This window comes from Miscanthus floridulus, chromosome 6 (assembly GCF_019320115.1).
Source record: "Miscanthus floridulus cultivar M001 chromosome 6, ASM1932011v1, whole genome shotgun sequence".
NCBI classification, from domain to species: domain Eukaryota; kingdom Viridiplantae; phylum Streptophyta; class Magnoliopsida; order Poales; family Poaceae; genus Miscanthus; species Miscanthus floridulus.
Window position 1 is genome coordinate 845,413 of NC_089585.1, and position 16,596 is coordinate 862,008.

At 43.2% G+C, this 16,596-nt stretch overlaps 1 pseudogene; it reads right to left on the bottom strand.

The window, feature by feature from the left end:
• Window positions 1-383: 383 nt before the first annotated feature.
• LOC136461485 (protein NLP3-like) lies at window positions 384-6,306 on the bottom strand (annotated as a pseudogene).
• Between the last annotated feature and the right edge of the window lie 10,290 nt (window positions 6,307-16,596).

Consider the following 16,596-nt stretch of genomic DNA (forward strand, 5'->3'; position numbering starts at 1 on the left):
TTTCTTTTTTATAGAACACATTAAAATTTGGAAGTTTTAGAAATATATATATATTAACCACCAATTTCTCATAGAAAGCACTTTCAATTGCTATAAAATCAATGTCATGTTAAAATACATGTGAAATGTGAATTTATTATTACGATTTTTACACACTAAGCATTAATCTAATTTAACTCACTTAGCCATTTTATCAAAACTTTGAAGTTTGCCTTTTTTTAATATATTACATCCAATAAAAAAAGGAGTGGAGGGAGCAAAGTGCAGCTGATATCTTATGAAGTTGTCAGTTCTATCACCGCAATAAGTTAAAATCAGCATGCATCAACGTCATGGATCACAAAGATATAAATAAAATGAATAAATGTGTTTACAGCATGGAATTATGACCTACGAAAATCTGCTACATTTCCAATACAATATAATCATCCCTAACCCAATACTGTTCTGTGCAAATTCTAGACGACAACAACAAATCCAGTTTATAACTTGAAATAGAATTTCCAGCACATAATATATACAAAGTTGACTACAAGTGCATTCTGCACAATTACATGTATTTTTTGGGGGAAATACAATGATACATTTATAAAACACAATGAAGCAGCTAATGCTAACTAGCAACAAAACTACAAGTGGAACTGAACTCATGGTACAAGCACTTTCGAGTACCCGTTGAGCAGAGCAAAAGGCTGACACGCATATCAACCAGAGCTTCCACAAGAACTGCCAAAGTGTGCTGCAATATCACTAACCAGTAGCCTGATGACATGGCTACCAGAAATCCGCGAGATCTCCATGCATTCTTCCAAGTCTGCGTTGCACGCCAACTTTACCCACTCATGGTCATCATCGAGATACTTGATATCGAACGTACCAACATTCATCCTTAGCCTTTTCGCTACCTCCTCTTTCAATACAATAACACCACCTGAGCATGGGAAACGGAACCTTACAATATCTTCCTTAAAACTTGCCTTTATCGTTACAGTCCCTGAATGCTTCATTGACACCAAGTTGTTGGGAGGGGCCAAAAATGGTTGGTCCGATGTTGAAGTGAAGAGATTCTTCAAATCTTTGGAGCTACCAGAATCTTCAATCAGCATCCTGGAAAGTGGTAGTTGTGGTTCTTGAAAAGGCTCTTTGTTGAACTCTTGATTAAGTTGAGGTTCTGCGAATGTTGAAGCAATTGGCTTACAAACAAATATTTGGTTTGCTGGACTTCCCTGGCATGAGCCTTCTGAAGTGCGTGAATTTATGCTGCCTTCTCCAGATGAACTTCTCGAGTGAGAAGCTTCGTCAGCTTCAAGCTGCAGTGTCATTGTTATTGTCTATAAATCCTTGCTGGGCCATGACTATACCAAAATGGTCATCATTTTCAAGTGACTTTTGCAAAGAATCTCTGTCACCATCAACAGCAAGATTCGAAAGATCTGCCACTTGACTTTGAGTTAATTTCTCTACATTGAGAGGCTCCGATGAAGGGTCCAACAGGTATAGGAAGAGGACCTGTGATAGATGTGAGATTAAATGCCGCATCGGAGCCTTGAACAGACTCGATTACCTGCTTTAATTTCGAGAGAGACCGGTTGACCTTATTAATTTTTCGAGATGGCCAACGAGAAATTCCATGCTGCCGGCAGATGCGCTTCATGGTTGTAGGACAAACTGCCAGATACAAAAAAATGAAACTAGTTAATGGTCACAATCTCCAAGAGTCAACCCCTTACATCGTTATCACAACTGAAAAATCCACTGTTTTGCCGCCTCTACTCCCTCTTTAAGCTCTATAAATGGCAATTGATGGAAACAGAAGTTGACAGCATGACGGGTTTATAACAAGCGGACAACAGACGCACAAGACACAAGAAGCTCCTCTGCAATACATGCGGCTATGGATAGGACACTTCTAATAATAGTACTATAGCAAGCAAAATTATAGAGGCAACTGGCAGCATCCAATAAGTACAGGGATATCGAAAGAAATTCTTTCCACGTTGTTTCTGCATACATGATTGCACGACCAATTCATCCAAATCCCAATTATCCAAGCAGTATGCTAGAATGACAGAGATCCAGTTTTAAGTCTCAAAGGCAATTAGGTCTAACCAAGTCATTGTCCTTTCAACAAGTATTTCATGCAGTTGTACAAAAAGGCTAAAACACTAAACTGCAGAGAAACACAATTTTCCCTAATCAACTCTTCCTGTTCTAAAATCCAAACACTTCTGTGCACTGCAGGCACTATCTGCTATAAAGTTCAATATTTTAAGAATAGATTCGACTTGGTCAACGAATTTAACCATGGCTTCACGACATGTCAACACCATGAACTCAAAATAAAGCGAAAATCTCAAATGCAAACCTGTCAACTATAACTAAGCCCTCTTAATTATCGAGAAAAAGAATTAGTATAGCAGATGAGCTTGCATATGGTATCATTTTGAAACTAAAAAAATGCACAGTACCAGACTACCATTTCAAAACTTAAAACAAAACTGCAATGAGCTGGATATGACCATCCAAGAGTTAGCATTAGGTCAGCAACAGTGTGACACTAAAAAGGAGTACATTGAACTTGAGTATTAGAACATACCACCAAGGCTTTTAGCTGCGTTTTTCAAGCTCCCAGAAAAATATTGCTGAAGAACCTCTAAACTGATAGTCTTTTCAGCTTTCCCACGTCTCCTTTCAGGGGGTTTGTTGGTTTTGTGAAGCAACGAAGAATCAGAAGCACCGCTACCATTTGGCCTGCCAGCAGAAGTACCATTGTCTTGAGAGTAGTCATCAGTCAACAATTGCCCCTCTGTCACATCCAAAACTTTCTTGTTCCCGTTATCAAACTTGTGGGCTCCTCCATGTCTATCACCATCAGGTGATTCACGAAGGGAACCATCAGAGTTATCAAACTGTGCATCTGTTTTGAATTCTTCATTCTCAAGTTTTAGCACATTACTAAGTTGAAGAGAAGCCCCACTCGAATCTCTGTCACCAACTACCTTTAGGCTACGAAGACACCGCTTCATCAGAGTTAATATAGACTCCAGTAAGGCATTTTGGTCATCTTCGTCAATACAATCGGGCGGCAAGAAAAACTCTAATATGTAGTCGTCATTCCCGGTATAAGAACTTTGCAAGCATATTGCAAAGCAGCCAGCCAACCCAAACATGCGAGCATAGTGTACAAGGGGATATGCCAACTTACAGAACTTCTGGATATCTTTTGAAAAGCAAGGTTTGTGTGAGATAAATGCCTTTCCAGAAACTCCTTGTCCCCTCTGTAGGTGATGCTCCACACATGCATCTCTAAATCCCCACATATGAGCATCAATCACATGAAATGCCACATCACTAGTTGACATGCAGACTTCCCCCATGCAACTTCCATCGAAACTTAAGCAACTCTTCTTTAAACCACCACCATGTGCCAATACACTTCTATACTTGCAAGGAACCCAGGTCTGTGCCAAAGGAAGCTTGTGCTCTTCACACACTACAGTCAGGATCTCCAGTATTTCGACCAGAGCAGCTTGACGGCCTTCATTACATATCTGAAAAAACAAGACGGCGAACAAAAATATAAGCCACCTAGAGCATGGACAGAAATAATCTTCTTGTCCATAAACCCATAACCATAATGTAATGAGTGAAGGCTCACCTGGACAATTGGATGGTCCAATATTTCAGTGCTTTTAAGATTTACGGCCTGCAGAAATATTGTCAAACTGTAAGATGATAGCTCAACAAAATTTAGGCTACAGCCTACAGGTGGTTTGCTATAGCTCACATGTAAGGTTACTAACATCAATCTTAAGCAATTTGCTGCTCCACTGAATGTGCATGAAAAAATACAGCAAGCAAAAGAGGAAAAGGACCAACCTCAAGTGCTTTACAGACTTTATCGACCTCACAGGCATAGTTTATCTTCTTTGATGTCATTATAAGTTCGACAACAGCAATACACGACTGAGTGGCAGGATCAAAAACAGGCAGGGCAACTGTACCATGGACGTTGTAACTGATCGCATGGTTAAGTCGTTGATACTCACCACTGCTATAGTACTGCACATTTGGTGTCCACTCAGGCACCTTTTGCTTGTAAACACGCCCAGGTAGGCCCAGCTCTCCAACATTTTCCCCAGTCAACTGAAAACATGTACATCATGGATACAGCTCTGTATTGAAGTAGGCCAATGCTCTGGTGGTCAAGCACAAAAGGTTGTCCTGAAGTAGTAAGCACATAGCGGTCTCCGTTTTTGACTGGTGCCCAGACTTGGACCAACAGGCTGTTGATCTGTGGACTCCTTGAAGTACCGAAGAGCTTGTGTAAGCTTCTCTTTGACCAAGCTAGAGTTATCTGTGCCATCTTCGTCCAGAGATAGATGAAACTGCCATTTGTGATTGATTTGTTCAACTCTCTTGCTTGAAGTGTCAGAATTCCCTGGATAATAGAAGCATAATTGTAAGGCGAGGAAGGATGATATAACACCCTAGCCCAATAAGAAAGGAATGCTGTTGTATTTAAATGAACCACGAGTTCTGCTTATGCTTGACAATATGATCCAGACGTAGCGCTCATGTGAATAGTTTAAGTCCCTGTTTCTACCTATGGACAAACCAAGTTTACCAGCTCATCGAAGCTGGAGAAAACATAGTTGATTTATGCTTTCAATAGAGTTAAGTAACATCAATGCTTCGACACATAACAAAAAGAGAGTGTAGAGCCCATGCAGTAATGATGTCCTAGTTTATTTGGCACATAAGTAAAGTTGATCTCATTGTCGTAATTTAATTTAACTATAATAACCATAAGCAATATAATGAGACAAGCAAGGCGTTATCCAACTGCTTCCACTTCCAATACATGCAATCTAGCATACGGCCCATGGCGTCATAACCCACCAATAAATCTAGTAAATACAGCACGAGCTAGCTTTAGAGACAGCACACGAGCACTAGGAGACAGAGCAAAGAAGTCCACACATTATATATACCATAAAGTACCGAATGACTCAGGCAACAATAGCACAGCAAAGAGGGCACTTTCTGTATGCACAGTAAATATAATCAAGTACAGCCTCCCCCTTGTAGTGGAGTCCAATTTGCCATCAACAAATCTTGACAATGATTAGCGTTAAAAACGAAGCATGACCCCACCGAGGGTCGGGAAGAAAGGGAGGTTTTTGAGTCGCCGCGGCACTATCTAGACAAACGCAGTCGTATTGTTGACGCGGGTAACTTTCCAGCATCCTATCCGTATTCTTGCGACGCAAAGATTCTTTTTTTTTTTTTGAACGCAATGGCAGGAGCGCGACGCAAAGATTCTGTTCCATCCATAACTCGCAAGCCTAAGGCATACGAGAAATGAAGGTAAATTTATTATATATATATTAGTAAGATTGTTTTTAGAAAAAAAGAGGAGTGGCATGCCAAAGTCAAACGTCAAGCTGGGAAGCTGATGATAGACTGATAGATAAGGTTAGTGCTAGCGTATTGGTGACAAGAATAGGAGCAAGATTCCAACTTTCCGCAAATCTAATCAAACCAAAATCGCACAAAGAAGTGGAGCACAAAATCTCAGGGGGATTGGAATCTCCCGGAGAGACCTGAATTGGATCCCTTTGGCTGGCGGGTGAGTGTTTTTTTCCCCCTCTCTGCAGCGAAATCGAAATTGTGCGTGCGATCCAGGAAGAAAGATGAGACGAGACGATTTATGGCAAGGAAGCGCAGTAGGTGGATAGTAAGATAGTAGGAGCAGAAAGGAAGGCTCACCGGAGCGTGGCCGCTGGACCTCCTCGACGACGGCGGCGGCGACTGCTGCCTCCGGCGCGGCGGCGGGGGCGTCGAGCGGGAGCATGTGGCGGTCCTCGAAGAGCCAGAGCGGCGAGGGCGGGGTGAGCCAGGAGGAGGAGTTGGCCGGCAGCGGCGGGAGCTGCGGGGAGGCGGAGACGGAGGAGAAGAGCATGGACGTGGTGAGCGAGTCGAAGGGCCAGGCGTCGGCGCAGCCGCCGCCGTCCCCGTGGGCGGAGGCCGGGGAGGGGTCGAGGTCCATGTCCATGGGATGGGTGGGGACCTTGCTGCTGCTGCTGTTGGCTGGTGCTGGCGCCTGGCGGTGCTAGTGTGATCGGACGGCGGCGAGCTAGGACAGGCAGCGGCGGCTATCGGCGACGGCGGCGGCGGAGGAAGAGGAGGCGCAGGAGGCGACGGCGATACGGGAGGAGGACGGGGGGAGGGAGTGGTGGAGGGGTGAGACGCGGTGCCATGTGGGGGAGGGTGGAGGGCGAATCAAATGTGTGCCGCCGCGGCCCGTCGGGAAGGTAGCGGTGAACCGGAATAAGATAATGCCATGGCTGCCTCTGTCGACAACTGGAGTGGGCCCGGATCCCTCTCCCGCCGGGGGATTTCTGCTCGGGGGCTCCCGGAATCTACACAGGTGGGTGCTGCCATAAATAAATAAAACTAGTACTAATTGGCGGTTGACTGGGCAGTCACTGGGTCGGCAGAGTCCGGAATCAAAATATTCCGCAAGATTAACGTGAATGGATCTGCATTACCGCTGTGTTAGACTGATAGTTGTGGCCAATACCGAAGTTCTAACGTGTCTTTGCAGGATCCATATACGAAAAAAGCAATCACAGATCTTAGCATCACTTTGAGACTACTAACACAGTATAGAATTATGTGTTTCGGTATAAGAAGATGTGTTCCATATCAACATAGTGATGTTGCATACATTTTACATTTTTATTAAATACCCAGTCATGGGTAATAACCTAGATAGATGGCACATGTACGTATGTGCTAAAACGATGTATGCCATCGTGATTGTGTTTACATGACACCGGTGTTCCTGGACCTTGCTATCACTCAAGAATCGAACCGTCAGACATGTAGATGTGTACACTTGGGTGATAACGAAGGGAGTAAATACAAGTGCATGTAAACTAACTGTCATATATAAATACATGTGGGTGCGCTATGTTTTCATACTTTAAGGAAAACCTACGAGAGCCGCTTGATTGATTGTATCTGGATAACAACGAGGTTGGTTTGTCGCGTACCAGTGGCAGCAAAAAAAATACCAAGTGGCTCGCTACCTGCATCACGCCAACCCCAACGACCACACGGTGGTGCACCGTGGATGCATTTTCGACAACAAACACAGCAATAGTTAGTAAATTAATAAGCAAGCAGGAGTACATTAGTACTAGCATATATATATATATAAATACAAAATAAGTTATTCAGTAGCCGGCTATTCATATATATATATACATATAAGTTATTCAGTAGCAATATATATATATATATATATATATATATATATATATATAAGTTATTCAGTAGCAATATATATATATATACATATATATATATATGTATATATAGGGAGAGGCTATTCAGTAGCCGGCTACAAAATAAGTTATTCTGTAGCCACCTTCATTTACTATAATTTTATATACTAATTTACCATAATATCAATACATATTTACGATAGTTGGGTTACTATAACATATGGGGATATTTACCATAATGTTATATTAAATCACTTAGTAAGGAGTTACTATAATCTCGTAAATTAATATAGTAATTATCATAACTCAAAGTGGCTACAGAATAAGTTATTCTGTAGCCAGCTACAGGATAATAGTTCTATATATATATATATATATATATAAACAAGGCAAGGCAATGGTGGGTGTGCCGGGTGCACTCCAACAACGGGTATGCGGAAGGTGACGTGGCGTGGCGCCCGGGCCTGGAGCACCACGTGTAGAGCAGGGAGTGGGGCAGGCCCCGTGCACGCTGCTCGTGCTGAGAAGACGACGACGAACAAGTTGGCTGTCTTGGGCCGCTGCTCCGGCCACCGCGTCGCGGCAGCCCAAGGTAAGGTTCCCCCCTCCGATCTCGGACGGGCGCCTGTGTCCTGATGGCGACGGCCGAAGAAGAGGTCGTCGTCGTCGTCGTCGTCGTCGAGTAAGTCGATGGCCACTTGCAATATAGGCCCGTTATAGTCCGTACTTATTAATTTGTTTTTTTAATCTCACATAATAAATTTTTTTTTTCAGTGAAGCGGTCGGGGCCATAATGGATGCCTCTTGGGAGCATCGTCCGTCCATTGGAGTATTAATTAATAACTACGGCACAAGAGAAGCAGTGGAGCCGCCCCCACCCCACGCCATCGAGTCCGTACGGCGTCTCTCCGCTTGCAACGCTCTCGCTCTTTATTAATAAATAAATAAATACTGCATTAGGTATAGGTGTGACTATGAATGAAAACGGTATGGATATTTTCTGACTGAATTCGAAACTGAATCCGTTTAGAGAGGTTGAGATCTGTCCGTATCCGAATCCGGATATTCAACATCCGATATCGTATTCGTATCCGAATACTGAAATCGCATATTTATGATGTCGATATCCAATCGTATCCTATCCGACATAGTTAACACTATCTGTATTCGAATCTGAATCCGGACAGAAATATGAAAACAAATGTAATATCGGTGATATCCGTCCGTATCCGATCCGTTTTCATCTTTAGGGCGGGACAGAAACTCTCTTCTACAGTACAGTATACACCTGTCATCACACAGTTGCCGACTCGTACGCCCGTACACACTGCACAGTCGTCGCAGCCGGCTTGCAGAACATGCTGCATTCTTCAATTCCTAGCCAGCAGATTCTCTTTGTTTGGCTTGGCTCCATGATTGTCGTGTTGTGTCAATTAGTCGACAAACCGTTTCTTTTCCAAACGCCGAGGTCAGAGCTGGATAAGGCTGTTTTTAACAGGAGACTTGTTACGGAATTTAAATTTAAAATGGATCTCTAACATTAGTATTATAGCCTTTAACAGAGTACTTATATGTAAGATCTATTTTAAGTGTTAGGGGAGCCATAACCTAAATCTAAGTATCTCTTCTGAAGACCCATTTGCAGAAAGGGTTGTCTTTTGTGTCTCGTTGTTGGAGAAGACAAAAAAAAATAGGTATTGAACCATTTATCTATAGCGCTACACAAAAGACAAATGAGTCTTATATTTTGGATCGCAGTTGTCCGAGACAGTTTAGGGTGTCTGTCTTTGAAAACGTTCGGGATGTGGTCATGCCCACGACCAGGGATGAAAACGGATCGGATACGGACGGATATCACCAATATTACATTTATTTTCATATTTCTGTCCGGATTCGGATTCGAATACGGATAGTGTCAACTATGTCGGATAAGATACGATTGGATATCGACATCATAAATATATGATTTGGGTATTCGGATACGGATACGGTATCGATGTTGGATATCCGGACTCGGATACGGACAAATCTTAACCCCTCTAAACGGATTCGGTTTCGAATACGGTCGGAAAATATTCGTACCATTTTCATCCCTACCCACGACACAACGTTTAAATTATTTGGGGGAAATTTCACTTGAGCCACAACAAAAAGTCAAAAAGACAGTAGCAGCAACGAGACGATGATTCCAAAAAACTAGTAAATAGTATAGTATAGAACAAAAAGGTGAACATCAGCCCCTTTAATTTGCTCCACAAAAAAAATGACATTAAGTCCTTGTTTAGTTTCTCATCCTAAAGTTTACTCACTGTCCCATCGAATATTTAGACATATGTATAGAATATTAAATATAGACTAAAAATAACTAATTACACAATTTATGACTAATTTACGAGACTAATCTTTTAAGCCTAATTAGTCTATGATTTGACAATGTGGTACTACCGTAACACATGTGCTGATGACGGATTAATTAGGCTTAATAAATTCAGTCTCGCTAATTATTGACGAATTCTGTAATTTATTATTTCTTATTAGTATCCTAACACTCCTATACGACACCTCAAAACTTTACGCCCGTGAATTTAAACGAGGCCTAAATAATGGCAGGAGCAGGTAAAACCGAGGGAAGCAGCCTGCTGATTGGCCCCAACCACTCACTTTCATTTGGTATAAAAAAACCATACAATTGTTGTTTTGCTCCATCCATTTTAAATTATAAGATATTTTAAGCTTTTATAGATTATAGCTGTGCCTAGGTACATAATAAAAGCTACGAATCTAGAAAAGTCAAAACGTCCTTATACTTTGGGATATAGAAAGTATTTTCTTGTGCAGCATTGTTGCTCATAAATCTTGCATCTTGATGCATGTCGGTTAGTCCGTGTCCAGCTAGCTAGCAGGTACTGTACGCAATTGTATTCAGTTGTCCTTGTTAGTGCTATCTATCTTTTGAGCTAAATTTAATCTAGAGTAAAGTGCATCGTGGGTCTCTAAACATTTTCATATTCACATTTGGGTCCATAAACCGATTAAACTCTCAAATTGATCATCTGAGGCCTTCAATGTACCACTTGAAAGAAATGAAGGATCCAGATGATCAATTTCAGAGTTCATACAACTACATGAGAATGTAGAAAAAGTCCAGCCGGTTCTTTTCCAGTGTCTGTGTATAAAGACTAAAGAGATTGTAGGCACTGTGATTATCTAGCCCAAGAGAAGCATGCACGCCGGAAATAAGCCCATATAGAGGTAGATCAATAAAATGGGCCTCGAAAAACATGTCATGGGCCCAAGAGAGGCGCAGGGGGCTTTCCATTCCGGTTTTGTCCTGAGCCTCAATTTGCGTCCTAATTTGCAGCAGCTCTCCATCTCCCAGCCCAAGCCCAACTTCAACGACTTGGACTTACCTTGTAAACTCCGGTGCCAAGCATCTCCAAGATTTCAGTCCGTGAGATCGCGTGAAGCGTTGGAACTTGGACTAGGCCCAATAGCAGCAGACTGGAATCAAGCCTAGCCCATGGAGTGACAGACAGATTAGCTGTTGTCATGTTGTGCCTCTTCATGGACAACCCCGAGGAGCCGCACTTTGCCCTTGCCAAGCACATTCTTCACTACATCAAGGGCACTTTTTCTACCGGTGAAAAGGGCTAGAGGGGGTGAATAGCCTATTTAAAAACTCTACAAAGCACTAGAGCAATTGATTAGTACAACAAATGACGTAATGCAATTTTACTCTAGCTCTACAAGGGTTGCAAGCCACCTATCCTAACTATTCTAGTTGCTATGATCACTAGACACACACAAAAGCTAAATCACTACTCACTAAGTTAGTGTGCTCTCAAAGACTAACTAAAGAGTCACACTAACTAAACTAACAAGCTCTCAAAGACTAACTACACTAAAGAGCTTGGCAACTAGTTTGCCAGAAATGTAAGGGAGTGAGTAGAAGTTATTATACCGCCGTGGCGAGGAATGAACCAATCATAATATGAAGACAATCTAATCACCGGAAGAAATCCAATCACATAAGGGACACAAGATTTTTCTCCCGAGGTTCACACGTGCTTGCAGGCACGCTAGTCCCCGTTGTGTCAACCAACACTTGATGGTTCGGCGGCTAATGAAGTATCACACACCTAGCCAACAAATGGCACCGCAAGAACCTACCTGCGAGTGAGGTAACTCAATGACATGAGCAATTCACTAGAGTTCCCTTTAGGCTCTCCTCCTGGGAAGGTACAAGACCCCTCACGATCACCGGAACCTGGCCACGAACAATCACCAACACGTGCCAAAGCTCCTCCGTTGCTCCAAGCTGTCTAGGTGGCGGCAACCACCAAGAGTAACAAGAACTTTGTAGCCACAACGATCTACATGTGCCACTAGATGCAATCACTCAAACAAATGCACTTGGAATCACTCCTAATCACACTATGATGATGAATCAATGATGGAGATGAGTGAGAGGTGTTTGCTTAGACTCACAAGGATGTATCATAGGTGAAAATGTCCAAGAGAGTGAGCCTACACCGAAGCACTTCTATTTATAGAGGCCCCAAGACTCAGAGAGCCGTTGGAGCTTTAGCGCGTGACCAGACTCACACCCTGGATGCACCCCAGCGTTCGGTCAACCTTGGCCATCCACGTGTCAGTGCTTTGAACCTCGTACGTCGATCGCCAATGGTCGAAAACGGTCAGCGTTGTTAGTCAACCGATGACCGGGCGCACCGGTCACCGATCGAACGCTGGTGAACCAGTGTTCGCTCGCTCTTGCCTTCATAGTCAACACGCCAAGACTAGACACGCAGCCAAACGAACGGACGCTCCAACAACATGGAGTCAGGTCGACTCTAGAAACTACACCGAGAGGTTTTTCTTGGACCGGACACGTCAGGTCGACATCGACCGGACACGGCTCCGAGTTCGATCACCTCTGGACACAGGCCGAGCACCATGCCCCTACTGTCAGTGTGTGTCATGCGTGACCTAACGCTGCCCCAGTGCGTCTGGTCGCATGCCCTAGCCTGCGTCCGATCACACCCAGGGTGAGTCCGGTCACCCCGGCGCTAGAGTCTGGTCACTATTGTCTCCTCCTTTTTCTTTTTCTATTTCCATAGCCACTTCACCCTTGCTTCTAAGTTACTAACCATAAAGTGTAGAACTTGAGTGCTCGTGTGTTAGCATTTTTCAAAGCATTTTACAAGGGTTGTTAGCACACTAGGTCCCTAATACATATGCAAGAGTCATGTCATCTAGTGGCACTCAATAACCAGCTTAGCCAAATATTTACCCTCTTTATAGTACGACTATCGATCCTAAATCACTTACACCCTCTATGGTGTCTTGAGTGCAAAAAAATGGCTCCTATCATTATACCTTTGCCTTGAGTCCATTTTTGTTTTTCTCTTTCTTCTTTTCCAAATATGAAGCACTTGATCCATCTTTTTGTGGCCATCACCTTCACCATGATCATCATCTAGCTTCACCACTTGAATTGGACTATCTTGTCTAATTCATACACTTAGATCAAAGGTTAGTCCTAGGTTTCATCAATTATCTAAAACTAAATTAGGGCTTTCAATCTCCCCCTTTTTGATAATTGATGACAACTTTTTCTCAAAGATATTCAATGAAATTTTCTTGGATTCATGGTTCTTGCCCAAGTATTTTACTATGTGTAAAGGATATGGACAAGTTTCATAAACCTGAATTGGTAGCATTAGCTCCCCTATATATGTGCTAAGGGTTTGGATTTGAAAGCTTGCACATATGCATGGAATAGGAAGTATAGGAGAGTAATTGTCGGTGTTTGATGACCGGCAACCCGTCACGGGGGTACCTAGGATGGTGTTCGGAGGGCTTCGGCGTACGCAGAACTTGACGATAAATGCAAAGAGATGAACGATTTATACTAGTTTGGGCCCTCTTGTCGAGTAATAGCCTTTACGTCCAGTCGACATGTGGCCTTTTGTGTTGGATTGATTGTATAATTGTTAGGGTTACCAGAGGATGCACCATACCTCTCTTTATATAGGGGATAAAGTAAGGACACGTATCTAGTCCTAGTCAGTTACAAGAGAAGTGTCCTAGTCCTATTATAGAATCTAGCTTTCATAGTAAGCTGACTAAGTCAATCTAGAATAGCTTGAAGTCCACGCCATCTTGTCTTGCATCCTTCAACAAATCATGGGCCATCCTAGGGCCCATCCAAGTAGTACCCCCATGGGGAACCCCTAGGACCCTGGTCCGTCAAGCATCGAGCGTGTCATGGTTGAACTCGGAATCCTTCTTGTTCATCCTGATCTTGCCAGGTAGAAACAAGCATAGTCCGAGTGTTTTCGTGAGTGAAGCCATGAAGTGCTCTGTAAAGCCTCTGGGTGACGTGCACTTTTCTGAAAAGTGCACTCATTGAGTGTAGCCTTCGAGCCTCTTGCTGTTTGCAAAACAATGAGTTAGAGGGTTTAAAAGAAAAAAACATTAGTAGAGGATATGTACCCTAGTAGCCCCCTAAGCCTATGTTCAAGTACTTGTACTCGAGATAAGGATCTAAAAAAATATACTCGAGAATAAGAGTGTCAGTGAAAATTATTGTCTTGTCTGCTTGTACAGAAGTAGGTAAGACATGTCAAAGTCACATGCAAGACTTTAGTACAGTTGGTCCAAAGATGTTTAGGATATTCGTGAGAATATGCCATCAAAGGTGATACCGGGTGTACCATGACTTCACATGTGCTGAGAAAAGGCTGTCTGTACACTAAAAAGGTGTAGTGGGATGCACTATAACCTTGTAGTGTAGCACATGAACTTATGTAGGAGTTAGTAGCTTGTCTATGCATTCTGCATGAACCTAGTTCATAGACAACACCGAGGTGCTTATAAAACCCCTCCTGGTGAGCACTTGAACCTCGGTTGTTGAAGAAGCGAAGTAGCTCAGTGTTTGAAGCTTGCAAATATGGTAGTGAGCAAAGTAGACCAGCCCCTAGGAATACTTAGTTGGTATAACCAAGAGTTGTAGTGACTAGAAGAATTCTTATGAGAAGGTTTAGAAGTAGGCTAAACCCGTAGTTGTGCATAGTAGATGAGTCTGGAACTATAACTAGAAGAAGTCTTGTGATGACCGGTAGGGTGGCATGTCCAGCAGTCCCATGTCAGTTCTTCTAGGGTGCATGTCGGTGTCTATCCATGAAGGGTCATACCCGGACCCAAATGTGTACAAATGGCGTCGGCTAGGTGGCAAGATGTGCAAATAGCTCATGCTGCATACTAGCCTACAGGATTCCTCTTATAGTAGCTATGCTCGCAAGGGTAGTCGGCCAACAAATGTTCATAGCCAGATAGTCTACCCAAGGTTCTAGGCTAGGACACACTGCACTTCTATTATCTACCCAGATGCATTACTCTTCTCCTCTTGGATCCAGGTGCATCGGGTACGAAAGTACCTACTAAGAAGCACTTAGAGTATGAGTACCCTATTTTATCTGAGTAGGTGTTATCTTTGTTATTGACTAAAAAAATCTTATATCCAATACATGTAGCTATCTAAATAAATAGTCACTCATTATTCTGAGTGGTCTTGAATCTTGCAAAGTGTGCAACTTTGTATCCGTTGAACAGTTGTTGAATAAAAATCTTCATGTGGGTACTACGCTTTTTAATACATACTGTCAAGCAATTGTCTGAGTACTGCATCAATCAGCTAGGTACTTCGTGATGTGGCCATGTAGATAACGGTCGTAGCATGGCCAGTACCCAAAAAGAAAAATTCCAAAGGATAAGTCTAAACAAATTGTACGCATTGAAAATCCTAAAAAGGCGTGCAACCATCGTATCAACCGTGCAGCCGCATTAAAATGGAAGGGAAACTAAAACGCCATGCCCATTGGTGTGATTATCGGGCCACATCATGATAAAAACCCTATAAAAATGGAACCATTCCTGTGCATCATCTACCTCTACTCCATTTGCATTCTGCCTAAGCCCCCAAGCCACTGTGAGCGCTACCAATTGCGCATCTTGAAACCCTAGATCTATAAAAAAGCTCTGCTTTATGGCTAAGAGCAAGAACCTAAGCGTCGCCGCCAAGAAAGTCGTCGAGAAGAGGGCGTTGGAGGTGCCAGAGATGGCCACCGCTGCCTAGATCTGGCCAGCGCCGCTAACGAAGCCAAAGCATCTCTTGAAGCTCCATGAATAGGGCTATCTACCGAAGCAGAGACTTACAGAATGGAAGGTGCCTATGGAGCATTGTATTCCCAATCTAGAGCCGGGTGAGATTGTTCTCTTCGTACCATTCATCTAGCATGGGTTAGGGTTGCCTGCTTGTTCCCTTTTGTATGGGTTTTTGCATTATTATGGCATTACCCTAAATCATCTAAACCCTAACTCCATCCTGCATCTTTCAATTTTTGTTCATCTCTGTGAAAGTTTCCTTGACATTCCCTCGTCTATCACTCTGTTTTGCTACTTTTTCAAATTGAAACCACACCCGGACGCCCAAGCCCAAGTGTTTGGGGGGGGGTGCTGGTATTCAATTTCGCTGTGGGGAGGAAGAACAAGTATGTCCACTATAACCTAGTGGATTCTGTAAAGAACTGAAGGGCCAAGTGGTTTTATGCGAGGAACATGTGCCCCCCTAGAGGTGCATAGCAACACCGCACTAGTGCCCAACAACCATTGGGATAAGGAGACGCTGAGTGTGACAGAACTTGAGGGCATTCATCCTTTCCTCAAGCAAATCCGAGCCATGAAGGACCAAGGCCTTAGTGGAGTCAGAGTAGTTGCTAGTTTCATTAGGCGCCGAGTATAGCCTCTGCAAGAGGGGATCCACTATGGTTTGAGTACACCAGGATGGAGGGCCCTACCTGGGTGACCATAGATGAACTGACGAAGGGTGAAGTTCTAGAGAGAATTTAGAACGTGCTTGTGTCGGTACAGGTGATACCATACTAGTACCCAAAGCATGATCATTAGAATCCGCCAGCCGCTATAAGTATATTGGCATTGTGATTTGTAAATATCTTAATACTATGGGAAACTAACTTATGTATGTTGATTGCAGGAGTTGGGGTGGAATTTTAATGATTTTCCTGCCCATCCTCATCTCGATTCTAGAGGAGTTGGTGAAAACATCATGGCATTTGGAGGAGCAGTCGGAGGGAGCACCACCTCTGTCATCCCTATGGACCAGGAAGCCAAGGTTGAGTATGAAGAGAGCCCATACATTGTCATAGTCCAGGCAATCCTGAGTGCCAGGTAGGGAGCCATTGGCAGGAAACGGTCATTAGAGGCTGATGTTGCCGCT